The 22207-nt window shown below is 45.2% G+C and overlaps 1 protein-coding gene across 5 annotated transcripts in view; it reads left to right on the top strand.

The window, feature by feature from the left end:
• Positions 1–22207, top strand: part of KIAA0319 (KIAA0319 ortholog) — an 806237-nt gene that overhangs the window by 357116 nt on the left and 426914 nt on the right. The window lies entirely within an intron of this gene.

The following is a 22207-nucleotide window of genomic DNA, read 5'->3' on the forward strand; positions in this document are numbered from 1 at the left end:
AAGGGAAATGACTCCCCTGGCCATTCTTAGGTTAATTATATTCGGTGTGGGTCCCAGACCCGAATTTTCTCTTCCCTTTCTCTCTTTTCCCGTCAGGTACTGGTATGAGGAAGATTTCCTAAGATATCTGTTTTGTTCTGGCCAGGGCCCTCGACCCTTCTTGGGCCTTCTCTGGGTCGGCACCTGTGACACTCTAATAATCAATAGGATGCCAGACCCTCTCTGACCTTTTTGTTAGGCATAGCAACCTCTTCTGCACTCTTTGCATGCCTCGCCACCTTCCCCTTGTCCCTGCCACTTGGCACGTACCATCTGTGACCTGGAATGGCTTCTCCATACGGTGGTGGCTCTCCTTGGCACGGAACCGGCTTCCTGCTTGTCTCCCGCATTCACAGTCTGCACGTGGTCACCTGTTCTCATTCTGGCTCCCTGCAGTGTGGGTACGTCTCGGGGATCCGTCGGTCCACATCCACTTGGAAGCCGTACCACTGCCTCTGGGAAATAGTACTGACCGACTTCAGGTCCTGGAGAGCCACCGTCCCTCTCTTTCCAGCGTTCCTGAACATAATATGATACGTCATTTATAAAGCACCACAAGAGTTTCTAGGCGCGACAAGACCAGGGGGGAGGGGGCAGGGAGGACAAGACAAACGATCTTACTAGGCCTTGTCATTCAGATGGTGCAAGTGTGACAGCTTAAAAAGTGCAGGGGGCAGAGAGAGGGGGGGAGGGCAAGTGCAATAAGTGCAGCCAGAGCAGTGTGGCTATGGGTAAGTGCAAGGAGGCAGGGGGCTGTAGAGGTTACAGTTACAACCCCTAAGTGCACGGTAGACCCAGAGGCAGTGCAGGGAAGACTGATCATGGAGGACCCTGGTACCCCATGAGACTATGGAGGTAGCCAAGGAACCAGTCGGTGCAGCACAGGTAGGTCAGCAGGGGAGAGAGAGAGAAAGCGGAGACGAAAAGGAAGGTCTTGAGCAGCTTCCGTAACTTCAGGTGGTCTGACTCAAGTCTGAATGGGGCAGGGAGCCCATTCCAAAGGAGGCACCTGCAGAGGAAAGATATCTACCACCCACTGTCTGCCTGTAGAAGCGTCTGACCCACAGGGAGCTGGTGGTAGCTGAGCTAAGGGCTTGAGAAGGAAAGTATTTAGGAAGAGAGAGTTGGATGTAGTGTGGGGCGCAGGCCCCAGAAAGCCTTGTGGACAATGCAGAGGGTCTTGAACTTGACCCTTGCCGCTACTGGGGGAGCCAGTGGAGAGAATTCAGGCTGGAGAGATACTGTCCCTGGGCTTAAAACCAAGGATAAGTCTTGCAGTCCTGTTCTGGATTAGTTGTAGAGGGAGCAGAGTAGAGGAAGGAAGATTGAGAAAGAGGCAGTTGCAGTAGTCCAGCTTAGGGAGAACCAGAGCCCTGGAGACCGTGAGCTTCTAGGGAAAAGTAAGAAAAGGATCTCTGGTCTTACTCATTATCAAGGTCTGACACCAGACTGCCCACTGCTGTGGTGCTGCTCCTCGCTGGATGTCCTCCCGACTCGCGGGTCCTCTTTGGAGGGTCTGTCTCTCTCTGTTTGGTTTTCCCTCTTCTATTTTGTATTGGCCTTGGCCAATCAGGACTCCTGAAACACTAAACTGCTCTATAGTGTTTAGAGGATCGCTATTCATGCCTCGGCCTCTCCTCCTTGTCCTAGTACTTCCCTGAGAGCTATCTATATGGTAAACCTGACTCTTCTTCTCCCCATTACCTTTACCATAGATTTCTCTTGGGTCAACTATGTTCTTCCTATTCCCAGTACTGTTGTTACTCTATACATGACAAATGTACATGGGATGGCAAGGTAAAGGATGGTTGGGTGAGGGGAATTGAGGTGAAGTATACTGTGTTCTCCTCGGTTAGTCGTCCCTAGTTCCACAGGAGGAACCCTCCCCATGAGATCCACCTTCTGAGTACCACCCCGAGCGGGACTATCGGGTAGCGGCCTCACCTCCCTGACCTCATGTGAAGGGGCTCTCCCTAAGGGAGAATGGACGTCATCCAAGGATTCGTCACAGCATCTATGATTCACACATTCAAATTCCCTATGAGTATAGGATGCATCTTTTTTTGGCGCAAATGATATGTATTGGCGTATGTCAGAATTTGCGTCATAATAAGTTTTGAAATTTGACCCACTGAGTTATTCACAAAAATGTGCAAGTCAGAGATGTGCCCTTATAAATTAAGTGATCAAAAGTTATTACTGGCCCAAAGACCAAGTGTGGAAAGAAACCATGCAGAGAAGCAAAACTACACACAAAAGCTGGTAGTGACCAGGCAGTTGACATTAACATTTCTGTCCTCATTGTTCTGCCTCAATCGACCTTCACTCTTCTGAGGACACTTCTGCATTGTACCAATGTGCTGGTTGTCATGGCAACTAAATTTGACAGGATTCGTCTCATCCTAAAACATCTTTATTGATGCCAATATGCTGATTAAATGAGCCTGATTGATGCGCAAAGCAGAGCAGGTCTTGGCTCCTACGTTTCTCGCTTCTAAACCGTCATCTGTAGATTTGTTATTATGTTAACTCATTCTTACCACTGATATATTGCAATGCTCTGATTAGTTCTTTGCGTTCGTGTACTTATGCTGTGTTTGGGTTATATAAAAATGAAATAAATAAATATAAAAAAAATCAGCAACTGAAATGCCCTGAAAAATACCTGTTAGCACTTGTTTCAACCCTAAACTGGAGACATATTTGGGCATATCCTGCATAGGGTTTCTTCCTATATGGCTGGTCCTATGGGCATCATGCTGTTGCATCATCTTTTTAGGAGGATGTGTACTGAATGCAAAAAATAGTCGGAGAGAACCCTTCCTTTAGCTGGCAGATGATGCACTCTGCTTGAGGGTTTCCATTACCATCCATTTGTACCAGTGGAAGGGACCATGACTCCCCTGACCTTGTGTTCAATCACAGCTACAAGTGAAGATTTAGCTGCCTTGCATATCTTTGCACCAGGCTCCTGTTGGATAACCAGTGGCATTAAAGAAGGGACTTAACAGTCTTTGCAGTCATGACTTTTATTTTTATTTATTTTATTTTTTCATTTATATAGTGCACTAAACCCATGGGCATCAAGGCGCTGGTTACAAGCGTTACAACCAAATAGGGTGAATATTTAAACATGTGACAGGTTCATTAAGACAGTAGTTCTGCAAGGGTTTCACCATTAGTGAATAGCAAAGTCTTAAGGTGCGTACGGAAGAGCCAGTATGATTGTTTCGATCTTAGAGCCCTTGGTAGAGTGTTCCAGTTGTTCGTGTCAATCACTGGGAAGCTTAACCCTCCTGATCTTTTTTGTCTAAATCTTGGGGTTATAAGGCAATGGGTGTTGGAAGTGTGAGTGGGTCTTGCCGAGGATGTTTCTATGAACGTTTGCAAGATGTATCTTGGGGCAGAGTTTGACAGGCATTTGTTGGTAAAGGCAAGCGTTTTGAACCAACGAGGAGTATTTCTGTATTATCATCATTGAGGCAGAGCATATGGGAGGCCATCCACGCCTGGATGGTTTGGTAAACTGAGTTCAGCGTGTTAGAATCTGTGGTGTAGTGACCTGTGATGGGTAGAAGTAGTTGTGTATCGTCTGCATAGTTTGTGTAGGATATACCCCTGGCATCTAGGAGGGCTTTGGTAAAGATATTGTATAGGGTCAGTGACACACATGAGCCTTGGGGGACACCGCAGGTAACAGTGGCTGGAAAGGCTGAGGCAGTGGCTGAGAAAACTCTCATAGACCTGTTAGTTAGAAAAGAGGAGATCCAGGCAATAGCTTCAGTGGGGAAGTGCACAGCAGAATGAAGTTGTTGGCATAGAATTTGGTGGTCCGCAAGATCAAATGCGGCAGATAAATCCAACAGGAGGAGGAGAGCAATCTTGCCCATATCTTTGATTTCATCCAGTTGATTTTTTAAGTCTAGAAAAAATGTTTCGGTATCGTGGCCTGGTCACACGCCTGATTGGCACAGGCCAAGGAGTTTGCTGGATTCGAGGTGGATTGAATCTGAAGAAATGCTGCACGGTCAAAGAATTTGAGGAAGAATGGGACAGTGGTATTTGGACGGTAGTTAGTGGGGATGGCTGGGTCTAAATTATTTTTCTTAATAGTGGTAACACCCACCGTCCTTTCGGTTGGTTGGCACTGAGCAAGAGGTGAACAAGATATTGCTGAGTGGGTGATGAGAGGAGCAAGTGCTTTAGCACAGTCCTTAATGGCTGGGGCCGGGCAGACATTTCCTTGACATCTAGAGCGTTTAAGTCCTTTCATGATCTGGATGACTTCGTCTTTCGAGGCTGGTTTAAATTTGAAGAGCACAGAAATGATGGGAGCGGCTTGCGGCACCGGGGCAGGGTCCTCAGAGGTGCCACTGCTCAATGTGTTTTTCTTCAGCGCTATTTTGTTTTAAAGCAGAGTGATTTTGTCCAGAAGGGCGTTTTGAATGTTGGTGCACCAGCTACTGTCTTTGGTACAGCTAATCGTCGAAGGTGCAGGCGTTCTAAATCACATAATATTGCAAAGAGCTCCTTGGAACTAGAATTTGCATTGGCAATTCTAGTATTATATGTGGAGCTTTTCGCTAGTAGTATTGATTGTTTGTAGGTCTTAGCTAGGAAGGTGAATAAGGCTTTGTTTGACTCCATAGGGTTGTTCCTCCATGTGGTTTCCGCTGCTCGCTTATACATGCAGAGTTCTTTCAGGTCACTACTGAACCAGAAGTTTAGGCGTGTGATAGGTTTGGCTTTGTGTTGGGTCAGCGGGGCTACCGTATTGATGGCCAGCGTAAGGGCTTGATTGTAGGTGTCGACCAAGGTGGCCGGGTTGCTGCTAATAATTGGAGTGTTGGTAAGCTCAGTCAACAAGGGCAGGATGTGGTTAGGGGTTATGTTACAGGAGTTCCTTGTTAGAGACAGGGGCAGAGGAGTTGCCAGGGTATGGATCAAATATATTTCTTTTATATGGAAGGAGATAATATTGTGGTCAGTACAGAGGCAAGGCAGATTGCAGGTGACTGTTATATTGTCAAGTGGCACAGCAAGTAGAGCGCTCGCTTTGACATCCGTGCAGATCCTGCTAACGCAGGTTCGAATCCCGGCAGGGCCAAACTAAGCCTTTCATCCTTCCGAGGTCGATAAATGAGCACCACACACCGTGGGTAATAATAAGCAGCGCTCAGATACCTGAGGGTTCGTAGCGCTATATAAGTGCCAAATTATTATTATTATAATTATTATTATTGTAGTTTGCTTCAGCAAGCCAGTCCAAGATGTGACCTTTGGTGTAGGGGGGTTGAGGATGTGTTGAGTAAAGCCCAGAGCCTTAATGGAGCTGGATAGGGACAGGGCATTTGAGTCAGTGTTGTCATTATAGCCAAGGTTGAGGTCGCCTATGAAGATAGTCTTAGATAATGGGTTAGCATTGACAAGAGTTGTATGATATCTTCTTCAAAGGAAAGTTGTGGGCCAGGAGCCCGGTAAACCAGGTAAATGGTAACCATAGAAGTGTGGGAGAGGGTTAGCTTAATGGTCAGTACCTCTCCTGTTGGGATGTTGGAATTACCAGGTTCTCAATGAGATTGTAATACCAATATCCTGCATTTGTTTCCTGATCTGGGGAAATTACATTATGTATTGGGTAGTGCACATACCCCATATTTCAATTATAAATCTCAAGAATACTTTTTTTTATTGATTGCATTCGGAAAACTGCTACACCATAGGAAATATTGAGTATTTTAAAAGCCCATTTTTGTAGGAGAACATCTTGGTCTACCGTCCAGCAGTATTAAAAGGGTGACCAAGATGGCAGCGGGGCAGAGGGTGAGGAAGGATAAGGGACACCCTACTTTTTAGGGGCCCTATGGGTCTGAAATTGGAGCAACACACACAAAGAAAGGGTGGTTTTAGAGGGGGTGACTTAGAGGGCTGGGTACCTCCCCAATTCAGTGAATGATGGACCCGAGGACGTAATATGGAGGACCCCTTGGTCACCCTCATTTGGTCTCTGTTATATATCAGGAGAAAGTCACAGAACCACCTTGAATGCACCCCCACGCCCCTCACCTGGGGAAACTTGAATCCTTCTCTAAGCAGACCCACATTCCTAGAGGCAGAAAACAAACATTTAAAAGCAACTTAGTTTCATGTACCCAATACAATGTTACAAACTCTCAACTTTCTAAACATGGGTTCAGCTACAATCTAGAAGTTAGATCAAAGACCAAGGAAGATGCTTTGCAAGCTCCAAAAGCCGGTGCTTGCTACAATATTGAAGGGTCGCACTTTTCTGACAATGGGTTTAACTGCAAAATATACACATTTACCACTTCATTGTCTCCTGACAGAGCATTCCCCCACTGAGGAGATAATATTGCAACTTTACAGGCACCAGCATCTTATACACATTTAGGACGTTTAGGAAACTTACCAAAGTTTTTTTCAGTGATCAGTTCACACAATGGGGAAATGGGCAACCTATGTCCTATAAGGCACCCACATAGGGTATCGGTAAGAGGAGAGGTGGACGCAAGATGATGAATAAGCTAGATGAAGACTAGGTCCAAAGTGAGGCTAGGTGCATTCAAAAGCATCAACCAATCTCAGCCCTACTCCAATCACAGGTTACAAGTGCAGCCATTCTCCCAGAGCTCAACCCTGGGTGGTATATGTAGAGCAAAGTAAAAGCCAGGGACACAAGTCAGCTGGTGTGGGTTGTTGAAGAGGGCCAGAGTTTGGAGGCAGTTGGCACACAGAAAAGATTAGCGAGAGCATAGTCTGGATAGACGTAGGATTGTGGAAAGTCCCAGAGGATAGGGGGGAGAAGGCAGATGACTGGTGAGCAAAGGCTTTTGAGAGGTGAAAGTGCTGGGGTAGTGTAATAGAACTCAGGTGTGTGTTATGGTCAGTAATTGCCTGACTTCACCTGACCATTGTATTGGGACACTTCAGGTATACTGCTCGGGTGTTAGTCTGTTTACTCTAATAGCGGGCTGTCTGTGAAAAAGTTTGTTGTAAAAGGGTGGGGGTAGAATTCCTAAATATCCTACTTGGTAGAATGGGGGTAAAGGTGTTACAAGGAAGGGGATACTGCATCTCACCATCTGGTGTCCCACTCCCTGAAGACCCCTCACCCAGGTGATCCTCCCACACTGGAACTGGAGCCAAAAGTGATGGCCGTGTCCTTGCCACCTGGATGACAGATCCCCAGGGACTAGTGTGTGAGACACCTTCTGGTTTCTCACAGAGGGAACAGTCAAAGAGATAGAGGATACGACAAACCTACAGGGACTCTTTACCATCTCTTCCAGCCTCCTCATCAACTAACTGACTAGTGTAGGAAGAAGTAGCTTATCTCTTCCACTTTGGCAATCTTACTATGTTCTTCTGGACCTTCAGCTAAGCATTGGTAGACTTGGTACTGCGATCTGTTATCATAATTTTATTCATTTCATGGGGCAAGTAAAGACTCCCACAAAGTCTCGCAATTATGCACTTTGTACATGCAATCACATCAACTTGAAGCAGTCAATTGTGTGCATAAATGACTAGACTCCAACACACATGACACAGCTATTTTAAACGATCAGTGCAAACCATCATTTACTTTGGTATGAATATCATATTGTTCGTGATTTTTATGTTTTCTGCATTCCTTAGTTATTGTATCAATATCTATATATAACTGTACAAATATTCAGTTTTCGAAGTTCGGTGTCTCACGCTTGCTCACAATCTAATCATTCACTGGATAGCTTGTTATATTTTTAAACCTCTACGATAAAGGGAAGATCTTTCACTCAAATTTAGAACAGGCTTATTCATTAATCCTTTGGTACCTTAAAGGTTAATAAAACGCTTTTTTTTGTGTCAAATTTGACATCTTGCCAATTATTCTGGGTGAGATATGTTATCTCTTACCTATCCTGGTTCATTAGCTGTTTCCTAAGTATATGTGAGCCTGTGCCTGGAATGCTTGTATTATAGTGTTCCATCTAGAATGTTTTGGTGTGAGTGCCAAGGTTCTCCCTGTTCAGTTGGAAAATGAGCTGAACAGAGGGGGGACCGGTGGATGCTTCCCTCCCTTATGTACTTATCCTGCCTGTAACTTATTACCTGTGACTTATGTACCACAAACCCACTAAAGTCTCTTAACCCAACCTGGTCTCCTGGCTCATCATTGCAACCCCTCAACCTGCGTTGTAACACTGGCGACGAGGATTTTGGTGATTGAGGTGTACCTGGGGCTGAAAAGCAGCAAGAAAGGACAGAAAAGAAGCAAACCTGTGCCAGAAGGAATATGGTGCACAGGAAGTTGCCCACCAAAAAGGAGTGAGGAACCAGAAGCATCCACCGGCCCCCCCACCCACCCCCCGGACCCAAGGTGAGCGCTCCCCATGTCCTGCATGACTGATTAGTGAGGGACATTTATAGTGATTTTGGAGGGCAGCGCTGCTCACTTTCATTTGTTCTGCATCTGCCACAGCAAGGGCTTCTTAATATATGAAGGCATAGGCGCATTTTTAGTTTGGCGCTTCACAAGAAGTCAGTGGCGTGTTATTGGCAGAGCAAGGGGTCGGGTGAACAAAAGAGAGACTCTGCTTATCAGCAGTGCAAGTGGCTCCAGCGATAATGCGCATAGAAGTAGCCGGGCATTTGACATCACGCCCACGTTCATAAGACTTTTACAAGCTGCGTTTGAACATGCTGTAAAAAGGAGCGGCTGCAAGTCATATTAACACTGAGTAGGAGTTAAAGGCGCAGCTGGATTGACTGTTCATTACCTTCGGCATTACTGGAACGTTACATGTACTGCAATGACTGGAGGATGCATTTCAAGGCTATCAAAATGAAAGCGGCAGGCATTTATTTTCTATTAGCATTTCCATTTTGTCTGATCGGATCTTCAGGAAAGTGTTTCTGCCTTTCGATTTTCTTGAAAGTGTAATGTGCGAACTCAAAATGTTTTGCCTTATGTACATTGCAATTATTTTTTGTGACATTGCCATTTTATTGAGCTGATATTTAAGAGTTGAAAGCAACATGCAATGTACCCATGCAACGTTTCTTTATATTGTAAATGCAAAGGCCATCACATGCTAAAATGTTGTTTGGAAAATTAAAATGAAGGCAATGCATCACTTTGGGAATGTGATATATGAAAACATGGGTCACATTTTGCAGGCATTGTGGTGTAGTTTTTATGGTTTGTTATATGGCATTCTATAACATGCTTCTGGGAAAGGAGTTTCCTGTTTTTTGTGCCAATAGCGTTGGCAGGAGTGTTGATTTACAGTGGCCATGTGCTGTGGGTCTCTTTATTGGTGTGAATATAGCTATTGGTGTGTGCCAAACTGTAAGCATGAGTGTTACCCAAGGGTGGGTAATTGAATTATTTTTTGGAGCCATATGGTGGCTATGTGCCAATAAGAGTGTTTTATTATGGTGCCAATGTGTTTTGTTTGGCATGTGTTTTAGTAATTGCATTGGACCTAAAGCTATGGTGCCAATGTTGGTTATTGGCAAGTTTTAATTTGAAATGGCTATGGCACCAATGTTTTTAGCAGGTTTTAAGTGGTAATGGAATGCAATTAATGCAACCAAAAGAAATGGCAGGTAATAAAATGTATAGTGTAGTTTTCAGTAACTAACCCACAGCTACATATCAACAAAGACTCTGCAGGCATAACATTTTGAATTTTTATTGCGGCGCACCTAATTTTCGGATTATCAAAATTTGTTATGCTGAATTCGTCTTGTTGTTTTTGTGTGGATATTGTGAGTGCCATAGAACTACTGCATTTCTTTGATATGTTCACTTTGACAATGTTTTTATTAACCTAACAATTTTTCCACAGGTATATGTCAAAACTGAACTTTGCAAGCATGATTTTTGGGACTCGCTATGGTGGTGTAACTTAAAACGTTTTATATTCCCAAATTTTTCAAGCTGAATTCGTTCATTCGTTTATTTAACAAACTGTGTAGGTTATTAATAAGTCAGCTGTGTGATTGTGGTTGTGTGAACGTCTGTTTGCCAATATGAGAGCATGGTGTGCTCATTGTCTAGTAATAGGTTAGTTCCTTGACCTTTAAGCATGCCTATGTTTAATATGCTTAGTTGTAGCGAGCATTCTCTTGTTCAGGTAGTGAACTTACATAGGTTCAGATGTTAATGTGCTCAGTGGTGAGCATTGGTGTTTCAAGGTTAGTAGCTAGGTTACAGACCTGGTTTTATGTTGGCACATTTTTTGTGTCAATGTGTTAGTTAGTTAATGATTGATCATTTGGTTGGGTATCAACACTGGTGCTATTTGTCACCGTTAATGTGGTTGGTGCACAGCAGGATGTTATGTGGAGGCAATTTGTGTCTCTAAATGATATGCATTAGGCAGATAGAGGGTATTAACCCTGTAGTTTCTTTCAAGAAGCTTTTGATGTTGGAGAATGTTGTAACAGGGTTAATGATATGATGTAGGTGGTCAGGTTTGTTTATTAGATTGTGGGCTGGTTCCCTGTAGCTGAGTTCTATAAATGGCCATTATGGTTCTGGCGAGTGTCTTGTAGTGGATTAGCTATATTTAGCTATATCATGGAATTGGAAGGGAATAGCATATGACTATTAGTGGTTTGCTGGATGGGATATGGAAGGATAGTTTTTTTTAGATATATTGTCCATTTATGACTTTTCCTTCTGTTTCGTTCCTTTATTGTATTGTCATGTAAGGGGGGAGATGTGTTATGTCTTACCTATCCTGGTTCATTAGCTGTTTCCTAAGTATATGTGAGCCTGTGCCTGGAATGCTTGTATTATAGTGTTCCATATAGAATGTTTTGGTGTGAGTGCCAAGGTTCTCCCTGTTCAGTTGGAAAATGAGCTGAACAAAGGGGGGACCGGTGGATGCTTCCCTCCCTTATGTACTTATCCTGCCTGTAACTTATTACCTGTGACTTATGTACCACAAACCCACTAAAGTCTCTTAACCCAACCTGGTCTCCTGGCTCATCATTGCAACCCCTCAACCTGCGTTGTAACAAGATACTTTATTTGTTCATTTATTTCCTTATACTCACCATCTAAAGGATTGTCCTGCCTCCATGCAACTTGGATGGGCAGTCTCTCCCTCTCACGTCTCCCCAATGCTGGGCGACATCTCATTAGGCCTCAGCTTGTCCTTGTCAGACAAATGCCCTTGAGCTGATCCCCGAATCCTCCCCAGTCAAACTCGTCAGCAGGCACCACAACTTGTAACTCTCTTCTTCCTCCTTTCTCCTCTATTTGAACTCTGTGCTTCTCTATCTGCTCATCTGTACAATATTCTTTACCTTGCTCCAATCTTCTCCTTGTGATGTCATCTCTCACCATGTCACGTGCTAACTTGTGTAATTTTCCAGTTCTACGTTGCTCCATTGTAACTTCCTGCTGCCTGCCGAATACTTTGCTACATCTACATCCCTTTCACTTCCCTTCTGTTCTAATTTGGACAAACAATCGATCATTCTCTTTGTACAGAGCTGACTGGTTTCTATCAAGACTACTCTCACTTATTCCACATTTTCGGCACACTACGAATATTTTCTTCATGAAGTATTGCTATTCACATTTAATTTTACTTGGATTTTTGGAGGCCCTGCTATGTTCATGCACCTGCGGCTATGCTAGTACTTGTGTGGCCTAAGTAAATCTAACCTTACTCTACTCATCTCCCAATTGTAAATGTAAATTCACCTACTGGGCAGACTTTTTATCTCATGAATTCTCTAACACTTCCCTATTCCTATGGATTGACTGCAGTGCCCAGTTAGTCTTTGGGAGTTGGGGCCTCAGAAGCCTGCATCAACGTAGCCACCATAGTAGCCACTAGTTGAAGGTTTTGGGATCCCTGAAGACCACAACGTCCAGACAGCAGACAAGGGTTGACGTAACCCCTCTTGGATACTGTAATGACCGGGAAGGACTGTTTGTGTGTAAGGTGCCGCTGCCTTGTTTATTTAATTTCTATATATGTATGAGTGGACTGCAACCTGTGGGAGATCTGAGCAAAGGAGTCTGATATCTCACTGCACACACGTGCATACCAGGTGTACTCAGGGGGAAAGGTGGATGGACCTTAGTTAGGGCCAAGGGGAGGTTCACCCATATGTGAGACAGCTACACCAGGGCCCCTGATTAAATAAACAGACACAGACTGGCTTCTTTTAGCAAGTGGGAAACGCATTCCTATATATATATATATATATATATATATATACATATATATATATATATATATATATATATACATATATATATATATATATATATATATATATGTATATATATATATATGTTTTAGTCAAACCAATCCTTGTCACACTTCACCATATTGCAATACTGAGCTCCTAACAGAGGCTCTCTCGAATAATGCAGGAAAGAAACAATGTTCTACGTTTTAATTTAATCACTTTTGGTATCATGACTGACACATTTTCTGCCTTAGGTTTTTCTCAGTGGGTCCTGTGGGGCCCTTGAGACCCGATTCATTCTCATTTGCTGAGTAACTATTCATATATTTAAACGTTAGCACCTGGGAAGTTTGGCATACACCTTGGTTCAATTAATCTTCATATAACTCGGAGAGATCCCATGAGACCGTGTGCATTCACCATGGTTGACTAAATACACTCCCTTTAATCTCAGCAGTCACTTGTGGAAAGTGGGCATTCACCTTTGGTAAATAAATATTCAAATAAACCATGTAGGTCACATGAGAAAGTGTGCCTTCACCTTTGGTAAATAAATGATAACATATATCCTGTAGCTCACATGAGAGAGTGCGCATTCACCTTTGGTAAATACATAGTCACATATATCCTGTAGCTCACATGAGAGAGTGTGGTGCTTTCACCTTTGTTAAATAAATATTCAACTTGATTGGCTCCACTCCCCCTTCGCACAGGTAGTTAAACGACTACCACTGGGAGGTACCACACTCCCACTGCATTTCGTCACACCCCCCAGTCAAGATAACAGGCTGTATCCCTTCCTCAGTACAACGTTAGGACAGAGCTCCTTAGATAAACCATTTCAGATAGAAGTATGCGTTCTGCCTGGGTGAAGAGTACCACTAACGGGTGTGTAAATCACTGTCCCCCTCAGGATAATATGTCACCTGAAACCCAAGTCAATCCAAGACTATACTAGCATGGGCCAGGGACTGGCCACCTAAGAAATACGAGGGATCCCTCCAGCATCAGGATGGCCCAACCCCCCCTCAGGGCACCACAGCGCCTTCTTCACAGCGCACTCAAAGTCATCCAAAACCCCGTGTACAAGGAGCGTAGATTACCTTACATCCCTCTCAGCGTTCCACATGGAACCAGAGGAGAGAAATTTACCATACGTTAGGGCATTCCACGGCTCACGTGTACGCCGACAGAATGCTCACACAGGGCTTGGGGGCCTGTTCTTAGTGTTTCCCTCTCCTACCTGAATCAATATTCTTTGTGCCATGCTGCCCAGCTCTCCCTCTCTCTCTCTCTCTCTCTCTCTCTCTCTCTCTCTCTCTCTCTCTGTCTCTCTCTCTCTCTCTCTCTCTCTCTCTCTCTCTACGTAGCAGTGGCGTGCTGGCGGAAAACACCCACCAAGTGCGCCCTTAACCAATGGACCCCGCACACTCCCTCAACCCCGGGTGGGGGAGAGAGACTGGCTCACGCCATGCAGACGGCCTAGCAAAACGGGACCCTCACTGGACTCCAGAGGGCCTTGATGCCCTCAGTGGCAGGCTCAAGCTCCTCTCTTCATTCGCCTCTCCATTGCACTTCCCCTACTGATCCCCTCCGGCCAATATATTCTCCTCAGGGACTCTCCAACTCTCTCTGTCAGCAGGGGGGCACGCGACAGTCCTGAGGTGAAATCACCTAACAGACAACCCTGCTCCCCCTGCTGGAGCCTACCATCCACAGTCTCAACCCTTTCATGCGTGCCAAAAAGAAACCCCCCCCCGTATGCATGAAAAAAAATGATATGAGAGTGCAAACAACCATGACAGCCATAGTAATGTGGCACATATTCGATGCTCAGGGAAAACCCACAGGAAATGCGGGATTACATGTGGATTATCGGTGTCCTGAGAAGCCTCTCAGAGTTGGAAAGTTTGACCATGCTGCCCCTTTTGTTTAGGTAATATCCTGTACTTATTTTCTTGAATACAACTTATCATTGTGAAAGTTCTTGTCTTGTTGTATTGTTTGGTAACACATACTGAATGAGACAAAAATTATAGTAGTGTACCCTAGAATGAAGGTTCAGGTATTAGATCAATACTACTTTTGGGAGGAGTTAAACATGCTTGATTTTTAAATTGCTCATCGGAAACATTGTGATTATTCTTCACAAAGAGACGGGCACCATTAGAGTGTTTACTTCAGTATGCCACTAGTTTCTGACATATCATCAAAAGAGATATGTAAACTTAAAAAATATTGCAGGTTCTGAATCTTCCCTCACTGAATGTGAAAGAGGTTGACAAAGCTATCAAAAGGAATACAATATGACACTAAAAAAGCATGTAAATGGATAACACTCTGCTCTATGAGCCAAATCTATCAGAAGAAGAGTCTTAAAACAGAGGAGAGACTGTGAGGTTCCAATCCCAATGTCCATCGGGGACCCAGGACATTGAGGGAATGGCAGGTCCTGCGGCACTTCGCACAATGTGCCTCCATCAGAACTGTGGTTCCGGGAGACCTCTCCGCTCATGCACAGGATGCCATGACATCACGACATTCCCGTGCCACCACAACCAGGACCCAGCCTGGAACCAACCTCTTCCTGCGCCTGATCATTCATAGGAGATGGAGACAACCGGCGCAGTGCTCCTCAACGCCAGATCTTCTGTGTGAGTATCTTTTCTTCCTTTGTCTTGGATCTTGTTTATGGTGTTTTTGACCTGCTGATTTTTGGACTCCGGATTGCTGCTTGGATGACCCCTCAATGGATTGGTTTCCCTCTGGTTTGGATTTTTTTTTGTTTTTCTGGACTTCTGCCTGTTTTCTCCTGGATTGCTACTGGACTTCTTTGGATACCAACATTTGGAACTGTGTGTTGTTGAGCCTTCAAGGCATTGGATTTGGGATCTGCTAGTTTTCTTTGGATTTTTCTTCTTTCCTTAGCTTCTGCCTTTATATAGGTCCCTGCGTACAGTGACCTTTGCATCCGTTGGGTATCAGCGGGTGGTTTTCCTAGCCTATGGACTGTTTTCTCACTGGTAAGAGGTCTTCTGTTTTCGTTAGGTTCAATTGTGCTGTTGATCCCATCTTCAGGTAGGAAGGGAACTGGACGGATGTGATTTATTCCTCTAGGCGTGTCAGGATCTGCGGCCGATCCTGACTTGCAGTACAGTGCTGGCGGTTACCATAGAGACTCTACCAACGTCGTCTTCGTAGCCGTAGACCTTGTTATCTGAACTCTTGATTGGCGAACGACGTCACAGGCATCCTCAGTCCAACGTGTGACATTGATGCGTTCACCAAGCCCCTCCTGGCGGTCTCTGAGGAAGTAAATGCAGTTACCGGAGAGACTCTGACTGTTCCTAAATGAAGTAGGTGTCCCGCTTGTATCTCTGTTCCTTGTTTCTGTGACACTATTCTGATCAGCTTTCCTATGTACCAAACCATTCTTGCCTGTCTTTTTGACTACGCCTCTGGATTACCTCTTTGTCTGCTACCTTCATTCTGATGATAACCCGTGTACCGATCTTCTGCCTGTTTGTACTGTGATTAGTCTTTTGGATCTCCATTCATGTCTGGTGCCATATTCCTGTATTGAAAACCTTGAGTTGCCCTCTTTGTCTTGACTTGTTTTTGCTTCCTCCGTTGCTGTTTGGATACTCCTTTCAACCAATTAACTTTTCTCCTGGACCTTTCTACCACCAGCTTCCTTTGGAATTCTGGACGTTGGGACTGAAATCCTGCGATGTACCCTCTTAGTACGCAACCTTGTGCCACCCGGGTATAGCTCCTACTAACGCCACTAATTACCAATCTTCTTGTGCAAGACTTATGGATTATTTACCTTGTTTGCCCAGGGAGTCCTCTAACATCTCAGCAAGTCCTATGGGCTTTTCTGGCAATAGGTTCCTCTCCAGTGGATCATATATCTCGCAGAGTTCCCTACTTCTGCTAGCGCTAAGCCCCATCCACTAGCGCTTAGGAGGGTAATAGTACATTTCTATTAAATTGCACTACACTTTCCTTATTTGATCCGGATCATTGTTTCTTTTCAGCCTGGAGGAACCAAGGTGTTGTTTGTTTTTGCCTTTCTGCTCAAACCCATTGTTCTTTCTGTTATTTTCACAAGGTATGGTTGTTTTGTGAGGAAAGTCACACTCTGTTGAGGAGACCCTCATTGGGCTTTCTGCTTATAGCAAGTGGATCCTCCTGAATCCTGATTGCCCAGGAGGACACAACAAACAGCCATATATCTACTGATTTGTTGTGTTTTGTTATCTTTTTCTCCCCTGTATAGCTTGGGATTGGATCTCCCTCCTGCCTTTTTGCACGAGCCCCTGGCTTTCGTGTTTATACTGTATCATGAAGGCGGGGCTCTTGGAAGAAAAGTCTCCCTGAAAAGGAGATCTGCTGCCTCATTCATTTTCTATACTGAAGAGGTAACAAGTTCTTGACAAGGCTGGATAGTTGAGAAAGTTCACATGACGGGCACGTTAACCTCTAGGGGACAGGTGAGTCTTCCGCAAAAATCTTAAGTACATCGTGAGAGTAGATTTAAGGTAGCTCGTTTGCTCCAAAAGAATTTAGAAATCCTTTCTGTAAATATTTACAGGTCAAATATTGACTCTGCACAATTGTTGTCCGAGATTCAGTATAAAATTGAAAGGATTCCGTATGATATTCGATCCAGGACCACACATAAGCGCAACCTCGTGGATGGGCCGAAGAAAAGTACACACTCCCTTTAAAAGCTGCTGGAAGTACAAAGTCTGACAGACGTGTGGCAGCTGTAGCACAAAACAAAAAGAGATTATATGTTTTCTCTTGAAAATATGTTGCCTACTCTCAAATAGACTACTTCTTGCTTTCCAAATGCAATATGTAAAGACTACAACGCACAGCAATAGGAAACGTACACATCTCAGATAACTTGCCCATAACAGTAAGTATTATAATGAGAAATATGGCAAAGACATTCCCAATTTAGAGACTTGGTCCTAAAAAATATGGAACTGTAATAACAAATGAGCTTACCTCAAAGAAACCTTCTATAAGGATGATAATAGCGTAAAGGATTAACACATATTGTAGCTACAGTGAAAGCCTACACACGCAAATGTTTTAGGGCTGTCGGCTAAAAAGTGCATAGGACAATAAACTGGAACAGAAAAACCAGGAGCAAGAACTAAAAAGAGTAACACATACATGCCACAGACAACATGAATCTGCTGATGAAAGAAAATATTATCAAATGTAAATATTAAAAATATATGCCATACAGTGCCGGTTGAAAAATACCCCTATTTCTCTGATACAAATGATGGCACAGGTTCATCAAGGACCATGTTTACTGGGACACCAGCTGAGGAAATTGTCAAGCAAAACTCAGAGAAGTACACTGAAGCATACATTTTCCGTCTGGCCTGGTGCATGTATTGGGGAAAAAAGGACACTGCACACAATTCATTGTTAAATGTCCTTTACGCAAGACATGCTGTGCTCATTGGGATGGGTAAGGCAAGGGGAACAGCAAGGAGGTGGTGCCGTAAGGCAAAATGGGTAGAGGGCAAGGAGTCTGGAGAGAGGAGCGAGAGGGAGAGGAAGCAGGGGAGAAAGTGGGTTAAGAAAGTTTCCCAGATTAGGCAAATGGAGAGTAGTATGCGAGTGCCGCAGGATCTGGGGTTGTCACCCAGATAAGGAACCAAGTGACATAGGGGTGGTGGATGGGGGGAATAAATAACAAAGGATCCATTTCATGACTCCAATTGCATAACAGTCCTATCGCAGTGGGAATTGCAAAATGGATGCGTTCTGCAATGCTCAAATGGAACTGTTGCCTCCACCTAACATTCTGTCTTTCCAGGTTCTGGCTGCCTGCAGCCTGTTGACCAAGGGACACCTGTCACAATAAGTACCACAATAACTGGTTAGAACTTCTGTGGGGCATAGGGCATTCCAAACCTTGCAGGAAAAGGGAGCTTTTCTATCATCAAATAGGTGTCAGTTTTGATGGAACAAAACAGTGGGCCTCATTACCAGTTTGGAGGTATTTCAAAGGTAAATCCTCTGAAATGCCACTAAACGTATTTATAGCTACCGCCACTTGGTCCGGTGGATTTACCACAGGATTACAAGTGGTGGTAGCAGTGAAAATCCCCAATTAGTTTGGGTCCATTATACCCAATAGTTTTTTTTGCAGAATTACTGCAGCGGCATTACCATGGTAATTCCACCAATTCTGCTGATTTTTTGGCGTTGAGTGGTAAGATTTACCTCCAGGGTTTTGCTGGAGGTAAATCTTCCACTCAAAGCCAAAACTCATAATTTGGCATAGTGGTAAAATTGGAGGTAACTGAGTTATCTCCAATTTTACCACTTATTGTCATATTCGTAATGATGCCCAGTGTATTCCCTAATTTGGAAGGACCTAATGTCCTATGTGCAAACATTCCATGCTCTATATTAGACAGCATGGTCAAAAATGGCACTCACAGCCTTAAGGGAGTTATTGTGTCCCCAGCACTTTGTGGTCCTGGTTGGGATAGGTTCCTCCCAGACCATGGTTGCTTCTTGATATTTTTGCCGTGGCCATTTTACCTCCTGGTATGGCCTCTAGTGGTTGTTTGACCACTCCAGTCCTTAGTGGGCTAGGAGGGGCCGATGCATAGTCTCCCTCCTGCCCTGGATAGGCTGTTCCACCTGTAACTACACAGTCGGGTATTCCGCCCTACCTTTGTTGGCTCAGGTAGATATTTTGCCCCCCCCCTCCTGCCCCTCTACCTGGGTATTAATGATTTGGTCTTGGAATAGTGCACTGCCATCCTAGTCTGAATACTCACCCTGCCTTTCTTGTATTGCTAATGAAGGAACTATACCACCCCTGTCTTGTTTCAGCAAGCTTATCAGGATATCGAGCCCTTGACTCACGTCAGAACCTTCCTAGTAATCTCTGACTCTCTCTACCAAATGCGTACACCAGGTTCTCAAGAGCCCTGTCTTCTTCATTTGCTATTTCCACCTGTCTAGTGGACCACTGAAGTCCCTTGGATCTGACCTCTTTCTTTTCCCTGTCTCAGCTTTCATGTGACCCTCCTGAATTTTATTCTCCAAATCAGGTCCTTCTCCTGTTTCTACACCTCCAGTGCCTTCTGATTCAGGTCTTAATCCTTCAATTTCTCTTTCTCTTGCTCTAGCTAATCCTTTTCCTCCTCCTGCTCTTGACCTCCTTCTCCATCCTGTCACGTTTTCTTCTCTTTGTTCTCTGCTTCTCCTCCAAACCTTATTCATCTCCTCTCTCCCGAAAATACCAGCTCTCAGGAGTGCTGTCCTCACCTCTACAAAGCTAGTGGAGACTGGCTGCCTTGTACATTGTGGTTAATAGGTGTCATAAGTTTGAATAACTCTCCAACCTCTTAAATGCAGGGGTAGTGCCACTTGGGGCTGGTATGGTCTGGCCGATGCCCAATGAGCCTCCCAGAAGGCGGATAAAGAGAGATTCATTGGGCTTATCACCCCCTTTGAGTTGCAATATCCATGCTTCCCTTGGAAGACCTGCAACCATTAGAAGGGAACTCCAAGTCCCAGCAAACCCCAAATAGACCCCAAACTGGAGTATTCCCCAAAATCGGGAACATTCAGTGAAAGAAACATTCATTGTAAACAGTGAATGTTCAGTAAAAGAAATATCCTTTCGAAACGCTAAGGGTTCAGTGGAACAAACATATTGTTTTAATGAGGAACGTTGGGCGGAACAGCCATATCTTCCAGGCATATCTTCCAAACTGTGTACGCTTAAGAAGATGCACATATGTCCTGAGCGGAGAGTGACCGGAATAATGAGCATGTTCCCTGAACTGTGAGCACTCACCTAAACAAGAGTACTTGGGCAATCTGAGGGAGGCAAGGAGCCCTACTACACCACACTAACTGGCTGGAGCACAACACCACCTCTTCCCACAGATGCTGACTAATGTGGAGCACAGAGGAGTTGCAAGTAAACAAAGTAAAACTTCCAAGATTGTGCAAAGGTCCCAGTGACTGTTTGAATCCTCAAAACAAATAATTGAGAACAATAAGTTCCAAGTGTCTCCCCAATAAGAAGGGGGGGACAAATACGGCAATTATAAAACCATTAAGACGACATTGCAGAGAAGACCATGAAGAAACCAGAAACAGTCCCACCATGTGAAAGATAAATTCTGAGTCAGCTTGAACAGAGGACCCTTAGCCCAGTTGTAGCAAAAGGGCTGGTAAGTACCATAAAGGGTGACACACTGGAGGAGAGCAAACATGCTGTTCGAGGGGATTGTGTCCTCCGACGTATTCCATTTCTATGACAGTAATCACCACAGCTGTGCTGCTTCGGAAAATCTTTCAGCGTCTGCGTCCTGCGTCGATGACGTCGATACGCCGTCCTCGAGGACCTCTTCCGACGGCCGACGTCACCGGATTTTATAAGTAGGACGCACGACGCCCGTAGCCTCAGTTCCATTTTTTCCGCGAATGTGTTCGCTTCGGAGATCTCGGCGCGCCTCGACTCTTTGGAGTTTCTGTTCTTTCGGTTCTTCAAACCTGTTTGTTTTGTGAAGTAAATCGGGATGTCTTCCTCTTCTTCCACCCCGCATCCGGGCTTCAAGAAGTGTGGGGACTGCGGGTCCAAGATGACGGTGAAGGACTCGCACGGCGCCTGCCTCTGGTGCCTCGGGGAGGCCCACGACACGGATAATTGTGTCGACGGCCAGTCGCTTACGTCCAAGGCCTTGCGGGAACGTAAGAAGAAGCTGTCGGTCGGTAAGGTGTCCAAGCCCCGGAAGGCGAGGTCCACTGGGCTTTCGACGGACGATTCAAGGGGCGACTCTCTGCATCGTAGTTGTAAGTCTAGGGGGTCTCGGTCCCGGAGTGGGTCCCGCCACTCCTCTGCCTCTTCGAGGCACTCCCGGAAGCGCCGTCATCGGATGCCTTCCCCGTCCTCATCCGAGGATTCCGCCTGTCGGCGCCTTTCGAGGCTGTGGTGTCGGAGGTCCCCGTGGCACGGGGGAACCCCCTAGAAAGGCTCTGGCCAAGGCAAAACATGTCTTTCTCATGCCCTTTGATGGTGAACATCTTTTTGGCAGCAAGGCTGACGAGAGCCTTGAGAGTTTGCAGACCTCCAAAGCTGCAGCAAAGTCGTTGGGCGCCAACCTCTGCCTTTTCGTCCTAGGGGACAGCAATGGAGGGGAGGTTCCTTTCGTTATTACTCATCCTTTAGTAAAGCGAGAGGAGCTGCAAGTCAAAGGGGCAACCGTAGGAGTGCCAGAGGTGGAAAACAAGGTACTCGAGGTGCCAAGGTCGCGCAAGCAGTTGCCTCTTTGCCCTCTGGCAACACCGCAGCCGCTTCTGCTCAGTCATGAGGCCCATGCTTCACCGGTTGGGGGAAGGCTGGCGCAGAATCTTGTAGAATGGCGTGCCATTACTTCAGATGTGTGGGTTCTGGAGATCATACTCCACGGCTACTGTCTTCCTGTCTGGCAGAGGCCTCACGACAATCCACCAAGGAATCTCTCTTTGAAGAGTCCGGATCCGCTCCTTGTGCAGGAAATTCAATCCCTGCTGGAGAAAGGCGCCATAGAGCTGGTGCCTGTAGCAGAGAGGAACAAGGTATATATAACGTAATAATAAGGTATTCCCCTTATTTTTTGATTTTGAAGAAAGACGGGGGATTGAGACCCATCATGGACTTGTGCGGTTTGAACAAACTCCTCAGGAAGGACAAGTTCAAGATGGTTACTCTCTCAAGTCCTCCAGGCCCTTCACCTTCAAGACTGGTTGGTGTCTCTCGACCTCAAGGACGCTTATTTTCATGTGCCGATCCATCCCAAGCACAAGAAGTTCCTGAGGTTCGCGGTTGGCGACTCGCACTTTCAGTTTCGGGTCCTGCCGTTCGGATTGACCTTCGCCCGAGGGTTTTCACCAAGCTCAT

This window comes from Ambystoma mexicanum, chromosome 5p (genome assembly GCF_040938575.1).
Source record: "Ambystoma mexicanum isolate Mex_15411 chromosome 5p, UKY_AmexF1_1, whole genome shotgun sequence".
Classification (NCBI taxonomy): Eukaryota; Metazoa; Chordata; class Amphibia; order Caudata; family Ambystomatidae; genus Ambystoma; species Ambystoma mexicanum.